We start from the raw sequence: 6,984 nt of genomic DNA, 5'->3' as shown, positions 1-6,984 counted from the left end.
AACAAATTCATCGAGATAAACAAGACCCACCATTTAAAAATCACTTCATTAACAAATTATGTAGGACAAACAAAACCCACGATTTAATGTCACTTCAATAACAAATTCAGACCCAAAAGAAAAAAGAACAACCAACTAAAATCATTTCTTCAACTTCAACAAAAGTATCCAAAGTAAATTCTTTAATAGAAATACCAAACTCATGGAAGTACCTCAACATCAGTAACAGTGCCGCATTCAGCAAAGAGGTTCTTGATATTAGCAACGGTGAAAGACCATGGCAAATTTAGCAGAAAAAGCTTTCTTTTCTGATTGGTTTGTGGGATTGACTCTATTTTTCCTTCGGTTGGCTCTGTTTTTTCTTCTACTGTAACAACTTCTTCAACTGTAGAGGTTGAGTATATTTGGAATCTTGGTTTTATCGTGAGTGCAGTGGAGGAAGGGGAAATAGTGAACGTTTTAAGAAAAAAGAAAAGGCACAGGTGAAAATGGGAAGTTTAAGGAAGTGTAAAGAGCATTTAGGGGAAGTTGACGGGAAGGAAGAGGAAGAAGAAAGTATGAAAAATGCTGCTGCTTCAATTACAACCATTGCTGCAAATTCTTTGGTTTAGGATTAAAAAATACATATCGTAATCTGGAATTCTGGTGTTGTCTTCTTCATTCATTAGCTTGGTTAGCCTTTCTCTTACAAGTCTTCAATCATCAATTTCCTTCAGATGAATTTCAATCAGTTGGGAGTTTGCAATTCGGGTTTGTTTTGGGTTGAGATGAATTGCAAATAATGGTGGGTTAGTTTTTATGTTTTTTTTTTTTTTAATGAATGTTTAACTAAAGGTTTGCAAAATTGGTCCTTCGCATAATTGGTCAGTGATTTGTCATTTTTACCCTTTAAAAATTGGGCATTGCATGTGGATCCAATGAGTTCCGGCCAAAATTTGTTCGGAAAAGTGAAAAAGGATTAAAGATGATCATTTTTTATTTGTTAGGCACTAAATCTGATCATTTTTGTTCTGAGGGACTAAATTTTCACATCTATAATATGTGAGGGACGATTGATGCAGTTCTCCCTTCTTTTTTTCTACCCCAACTTTTTTGTTGATTCCAAATTCTTTGCTATCCTTTGTTAATTTTTCCTGTGGCCTCACAGCCCAACTCTTTACATAAATCAACTCATGTCATCAATCTATACATGCTTATAACATCAAAAGTAACCCGAAATCATCATATCTTGCACAAAGCAAGAAATAGTTTAAGAACAACCCATATTTCAACCTCCTCCTACTTCACATAACTCAACGAAAAAATTGCAGAAAACTCTTGTTCTACATCTTTACCGGTTTAAAATGACAAGACTCATGTAAAATTTTAGGGAAAAACATCCCAAAAAAAAATCACTATTGTCAACCAAGAATGGGAGAAAATTCTAAGAAATTAGTCAACTATGATATAAAATGAAGAGAGTTGATCAGTTAAGGTTTTCTACAACTCCTCTAAGAGTTTTAAGTTGAACTAGATAGTGGTGGATTGCCAAAATTCAATATTTGTGAAATTCCTCTCTGTTGGGGTAAAGAACTTCGAATTTCAAGAGCTGAGAAATTGGTGATTTGAACAAGAATTTTCACAGCTTTAGAGTGGTTTTCCTTAGAAACCTTCAACAGAAAAGTTACTCTCCGATGACTTGTGAAAGTGCAGCAAAAAGAATCTCCCTAAAACGTTGAATCATGAAAGAGATATTCAGGCTTGAATAGGGCTGGTTCATCAGCCCTGTTTTCTCTTATTTTTCCAGAGAATTTTCTCTCTCTCTCTCTCTTTTTCTCTGATTCTTCCCCAAATCACTCTTGTATCGCTGATGATCCCACCAAACCTCACCCTTAACATCATGGGCCATGAATTAAAGAAAACAACCCAAACAATCATTTATCAGGCTTCAAGCTTCATCCAAATATGCATAAGTGTCAAGTGAAAAGAAAACTACATGATGCATGCCATTTATATTAGAATTTGAAAAGAGAGAGCTGAAAATTTTACAATCCTTTCTTGGTGAGTTGGATGAGCTCAATGGTGGCAATGGCTCCTGTAGCAACAACTTTCTTGCTCTACTCCCTTGGGTCCTTTTTTTTTTTTTTGTTCTGTGTGTGAACCTAGAGAGAAGGAAAGAATGGAGTGATGTGTGTGTTTGTGTTGGCGTGCAAGTTTAGAGTCTAAGAGGAGGAAAGAAAGTTGTGCTTGTTCTTGTGTGTGGGCGTGTTGTGTGAGAATTTTTTTTTCGTCCAAGAGAGAGGGCTTGTGTGTGAGGCCCCAATCAGTTCGTAAGTTGATATTAGGGTTATTCATTATTTCGGTGTGGTTAAGTAGGGTTTTAGGGCTAAGGAGGAAACCCTAATCTCGGTTAAGATTGAAAACCCTAGTTTATGTATTAGTTTGAAATGGTTAGCAAACTCTAGATTAGCAAACTTCTAGTGTTACAATTTATTAGAAAGTTTAAGTGGAGTTTTATTTATCGCCCGCCTTTTTTACATTTTCTTTATTAGAAAATTTCCCAGATAATTTTTATTGAGTAAATATAGGTTTTAGATGATTTTTCTAGTATCGGTTAGTTTTTGAGAAATTAAGAATATATATCGGACGTGGGACCCACTAGCGCGGAAAGTTCGGTAAAATTCGGCCAATTAGGTTAAGTTTTGGATACTGGAATTAATTTACCGGGTGTTAAGAGATAAGTAGAGGTTGCAATTTGGATTGATATGAGAGAGACAAGTTAGGTAGGTATTTAATAAAAGGTGACAAGTGTCACCATGTGATTGCTTCATACCTTAAGACCACTATTCATGGTCTTACCAATTGACTAATTAAATAAAAAAAACAACCAAGAATTCTTCATTTCTTCTCCCTTGTTGGCCGGCCCTCTCTCTCAAAAGGAAAGGAAGAAACTCTTCAAGTTTTGCTTCCATTTTGCTCCAAATCATCAAAACCAACCATTGAAACTTGAACTTACTCCATAAAACCTCTTCAATTAGTGTTAGTAAGTTGTTTGGTGGAGTGATTTGGAAAGCTAGGAGGACCTCTTGCTCTCTCTCTCTCTTGTTTTTAAGGTAAGTTGTGAAGAACCACCCTCCTCCCTTAATTGATGCTTAAATCATGCTTAGTGGTAGTATGAGATGCAAGTTTATGGATTATTTCTTGATTGTGGTTGAAGTGATGAAGTTTTATTATTTTTGGGGATTTTTCTGTTTTAATATAAGCATGATTGTGTGGCTATCTATGATGATTGGAAATGGTATATAATGACTCTAGGAGGTGGAAAAAGTGATTAATTGCAACCAATTTCTGGTTTGGAAGAAATTTCAGAAAATTAGGGTTTTTGTGGGAGCATTCTGCCCGAATTTTTAGCTCCTAGTTAGAGGCCGAATTAGCCTTGTCTTAAAACATGAAAGTTGTAGGGAATGACATTTTAGAGGAGAATACAAAATTTCAGGTCAATCGGAGTAGTGTAGAATGAGAAAAGTCGAAATTACTATTGCTGTTCTGGTTTTACCTGAATGTAAGAATTTCGCCTGTAATTGATTGTTTTGGTTAGGAATTCTTCCGAATTGGTTGTTGAGGCCTTCTGATGAAATGTAGCCCTGTTTCTTAGCTTTCAGCTGGTTTTGGAATTTCTGGATTCGGACTTGGATAGCCTGATTTATGATGTTTCCGCTAGAATGCGTTCTGTGAATCTGTTTTTGTGATTCTGGTGTAGTATTTTGCATTTTTGACCTAGTTACCCTCGAAACTGGACTGAGTAGTCTTCTTCAACATTGTAGCCTCTTAAGTCCTGAATATATCTACAAAATTTTCGGTCAAACGGATCTGTGTAGCTCGAGTTATAACCAAAACACTCGCACCTGTTTTGTACCCTGAAATTGTGTACGTTTTGAATTTCAGCTTCTGACCGTGCATTTTTCCGTTTTGATCCTGTATGATCTGGGTGTCAACTCCTTCATAATAAATGTAGATCTTGGTTTTAGCTTCGAAACGGTATAAAGTGCGTCGAAATCCGAGTTCCGTAGCTTCCGTTATGATCAAAACAAGATTGATCGTCAGAACTGCCTTTGATCTGGACAGTTCTGACGGGTACTTTGGGACTCAACTTTCGTTCTATTCTGAATGGATTCAGGTCTTGGCCAAAACATCAAAGTTTTAACCTTATGTCTCAGATTTCTAATGCCTTTGGAATTTCCTGATTTAGATTTGTGAGCTGGGAGTTATGGTCCAGCAAACATACCCTGTTCGTTACTCTAGAGTGCGAATTTCTGGAACGATTTTCCATACTTTCGACCTATTTCTGTTCAGATCCGGATTTAGGTGTCTTCATGAAAATTGTAGCCCTTCCTCTTAGCTTCGCAACGGTACCTCATGTACTTTGATCCGATATTCGTAGCCTAACTTTTGATCAAAACGGTTTGAGAAGGCAGATTTGGCCATTTCCGTTTGCCGTTCCGCGCGGGCGCGTGCGCCCGTTTTGCCGTTTCCGCACTTGCATGTGCCGATTTTACCGTTTTGCTTGTTTTAAGTATGTTAGTAGCCGTTTGTGATATATTGTGACACAATCTTCAATTTCAGACGTTGGTGAGCTAGGTGGAGCCGGTGGGGCCTACTAGCTACTCCTCGCGGCACGAATTTCGTACTTTTGCTCTTTTGTTCGTTGTGTAAGTATTCAAGCCGCTCTTATGTGTTAGTTGCTTATGTGTTTCGATATGTATGAAAAGGGTACCTAGGCGAGGGTGTACTTTATCGCACTCGACCTAAACCCTAATTTACGCACACATTTGTATATGGCATATGTATATGAATCATTTTGGAACTAAACCCCTTGAGCTTGTGGCTCGGGGTGACCTTTTAGTAAATTTTGTGAAGTTTGTGAGTTTGGGGCCCGATCTCATGACTTAGATGGACTATTCGAGCCGGTTAGGGTTTGGTCGAAGTTAGTCCAACCTGGTTTGAGGTCACCAAGTTTGTGAATTCGGTTCACCGATTATGTGGACCAAGTTTGTGACCCGAGCTTGTGAACCAAGCTCAATTCGTTCGCTCGAGCAAGTTTGTGAGGTGTCTGGCCAGAGAGGGTGATAAGGTGTACGGTGGGAGTACAAGTGAAGTTCTACGGACCATTATGTGTGGTCGACGGAGTGTCGGCAGGAGGTCACACATGGCAAACGATCTGGTTTTGGAGCCACCTGTATCCTTATTATGTGATGTTACTTTTCTGCTTTTGCTTTACTCTTACTGTGCAATTGTTAATATGTGAGATTTACGCTTTTGCCCCTGTTTACTTGCTAAGCATATAGCTTACCCCTTTTTTTTTGTTTTCCTTAGCAGGGGCCGACGCGGGGACTTTTGACACATACACTAGTATAGTTAGGTTTGCTTGTAATAGTCGGACAGTTAGGATGTTTGTTTTTGTTTTGGTGATTTGTATAAGAACCCTCCTTAGGGTCTACCTTCTGATGATTGTTATTATAATGTATTAAAGTGGTTTGACTCGATACTTTTGAAGATGTAAATAGAATTTTTGGCGGTTGTATATATTATAAATAGTTCTCTTTTGGTTTAATATAATTTTGTTAGCTTTGTATTTTGAGTCCTGGCGCGAGCTAGGCAGGCGTCCCGCCGATACCCTAGGGTTCGCCCTTGGGAGAAGCAGGGGCGTCACATTGTGTGTGAGTGTGTGATGATGAAATTGAGATAGAGTTGAGGGAGAGGGGAATTGGTGGAGTTGTTGGAGTGATTGTGACCATGAATTTTTTTTTTTTTTTGGTACCAAAAGAAAAAGAGGGTGATGGGGGTGGAGTGTAGTATTGGGTTAATAGTATATTAGGTGGGAAAAAAAAAAGATTGAAGAGTGATTTTTCTTTTCTTGATTTTCTCTTCCTTTTTTTTAATTTTCTCTCTTTTTTTTAGATAAACCTGCAAAAATAAGAAAAATGCATGATAGAATACATGAAAAATTAATGACCCATAAATAGATAAAATTTTAAGAAAATATCAAAAAATGACAAAAATTTGGTGTCTATAGCTAGTTTATATCTACCATATAAACATGAGTTTAGTAAGAGAATAACTAAAAGAAAATCATTCTAATATCCAGCACAGAAAATATAAATAAATGCATAATTAATATGGTAGTTTATTTAAAATTTATCACTTTCGAACATTGTTCACATTTTGTTTGAATTCTTCTTATACCTGATCAATTGCTTTATAGGGAAAGCACATGATAGGTTTCCCATTAGAATCCACCATCCTCAATACTTTGATGAGAGGTGAAACTACCTTTAAACATAGCTCAACTTTTGGCCAGAATTGTTGATTATAAACAGTTATGCTTTCAATTTTCCCCCTTTTTTCTCCTAGCATACACACTTGCCTTCCACTAATCCGAAGAGAAAAAAGGTAAACGAGCTACCTTTGAACTCACTTGGATGTCTCATGGTCAAGTATGAAGTAGCAAAGTGAGTAACTCCAAGTCTAATCAACTTCTTACCATTAGTGAATTGTTTCATCTAGTTAATAAATGTACTCCATGAGTAAATATATGTAACCACTGATTTCGCTTTTTCTATGTGACTTTATCGAGAGAATCAAAATTTTGAAAATCTTCTAACATCAGGTTAATGCAATGAGCAGCACAAGGGGTCCAAAACATTCTTTTTCTCTTTTCCAACAACATTTTTCCAACTACCTTATAATTGGAAGCATTATTAGTGATGACCTAGACAACATTATCCTCTCCAATTTTTTCCACAATACCATCTAACAATTCAAATAATTTTTGAACTATCTTTGAAATGTCAGTGGTATCTACTGAAGATAAGAGCACAGTACTAGCTGGACTATTCACAAGAAAATTATTCATTGTTCTCTTTCTTTGGTTAGACTATTCTTTTTTTTTTTTTTTTTTCAAGTAAAGGAGAGCGAGTGCGATAAAGTACACACTTGTCTCATCAA

At 36.8% G+C, this 6,984-nt stretch overlaps 1 long non-coding RNA gene across 1 annotated transcript; it reads left to right on the top strand.

Moving 5' to 3' along the window:
• Positions 1–4,633: 4,633 nt before the first annotated feature.
• On the top strand, positions 4,634–5,524 carry LOC140021396 (uncharacterized). The gene is made up of 2 exons (XR_011825158.1): positions 4,634–4,688; positions 5,353–5,524. It is a non-coding gene; the product is annotated as an uncharacterized lncRNA (long non-coding RNA).
• Positions 5,525–6,984: the final 1,460 nt, after the last annotated feature.

The sequence above is a fragment of the Coffea arabica genome, chromosome 1e (assembly GCF_036785885.1).
Source record: "Coffea arabica cultivar ET-39 chromosome 1e, Coffea Arabica ET-39 HiFi, whole genome shotgun sequence".
Lineage (NCBI taxonomy): Eukaryota > Viridiplantae > Streptophyta > Magnoliopsida > Gentianales > Rubiaceae > Coffea > Coffea arabica.
Note: the sequence above shows the minus strand (reverse complement) of the source record. Positions and strands in the feature narration are given on the sequence as shown.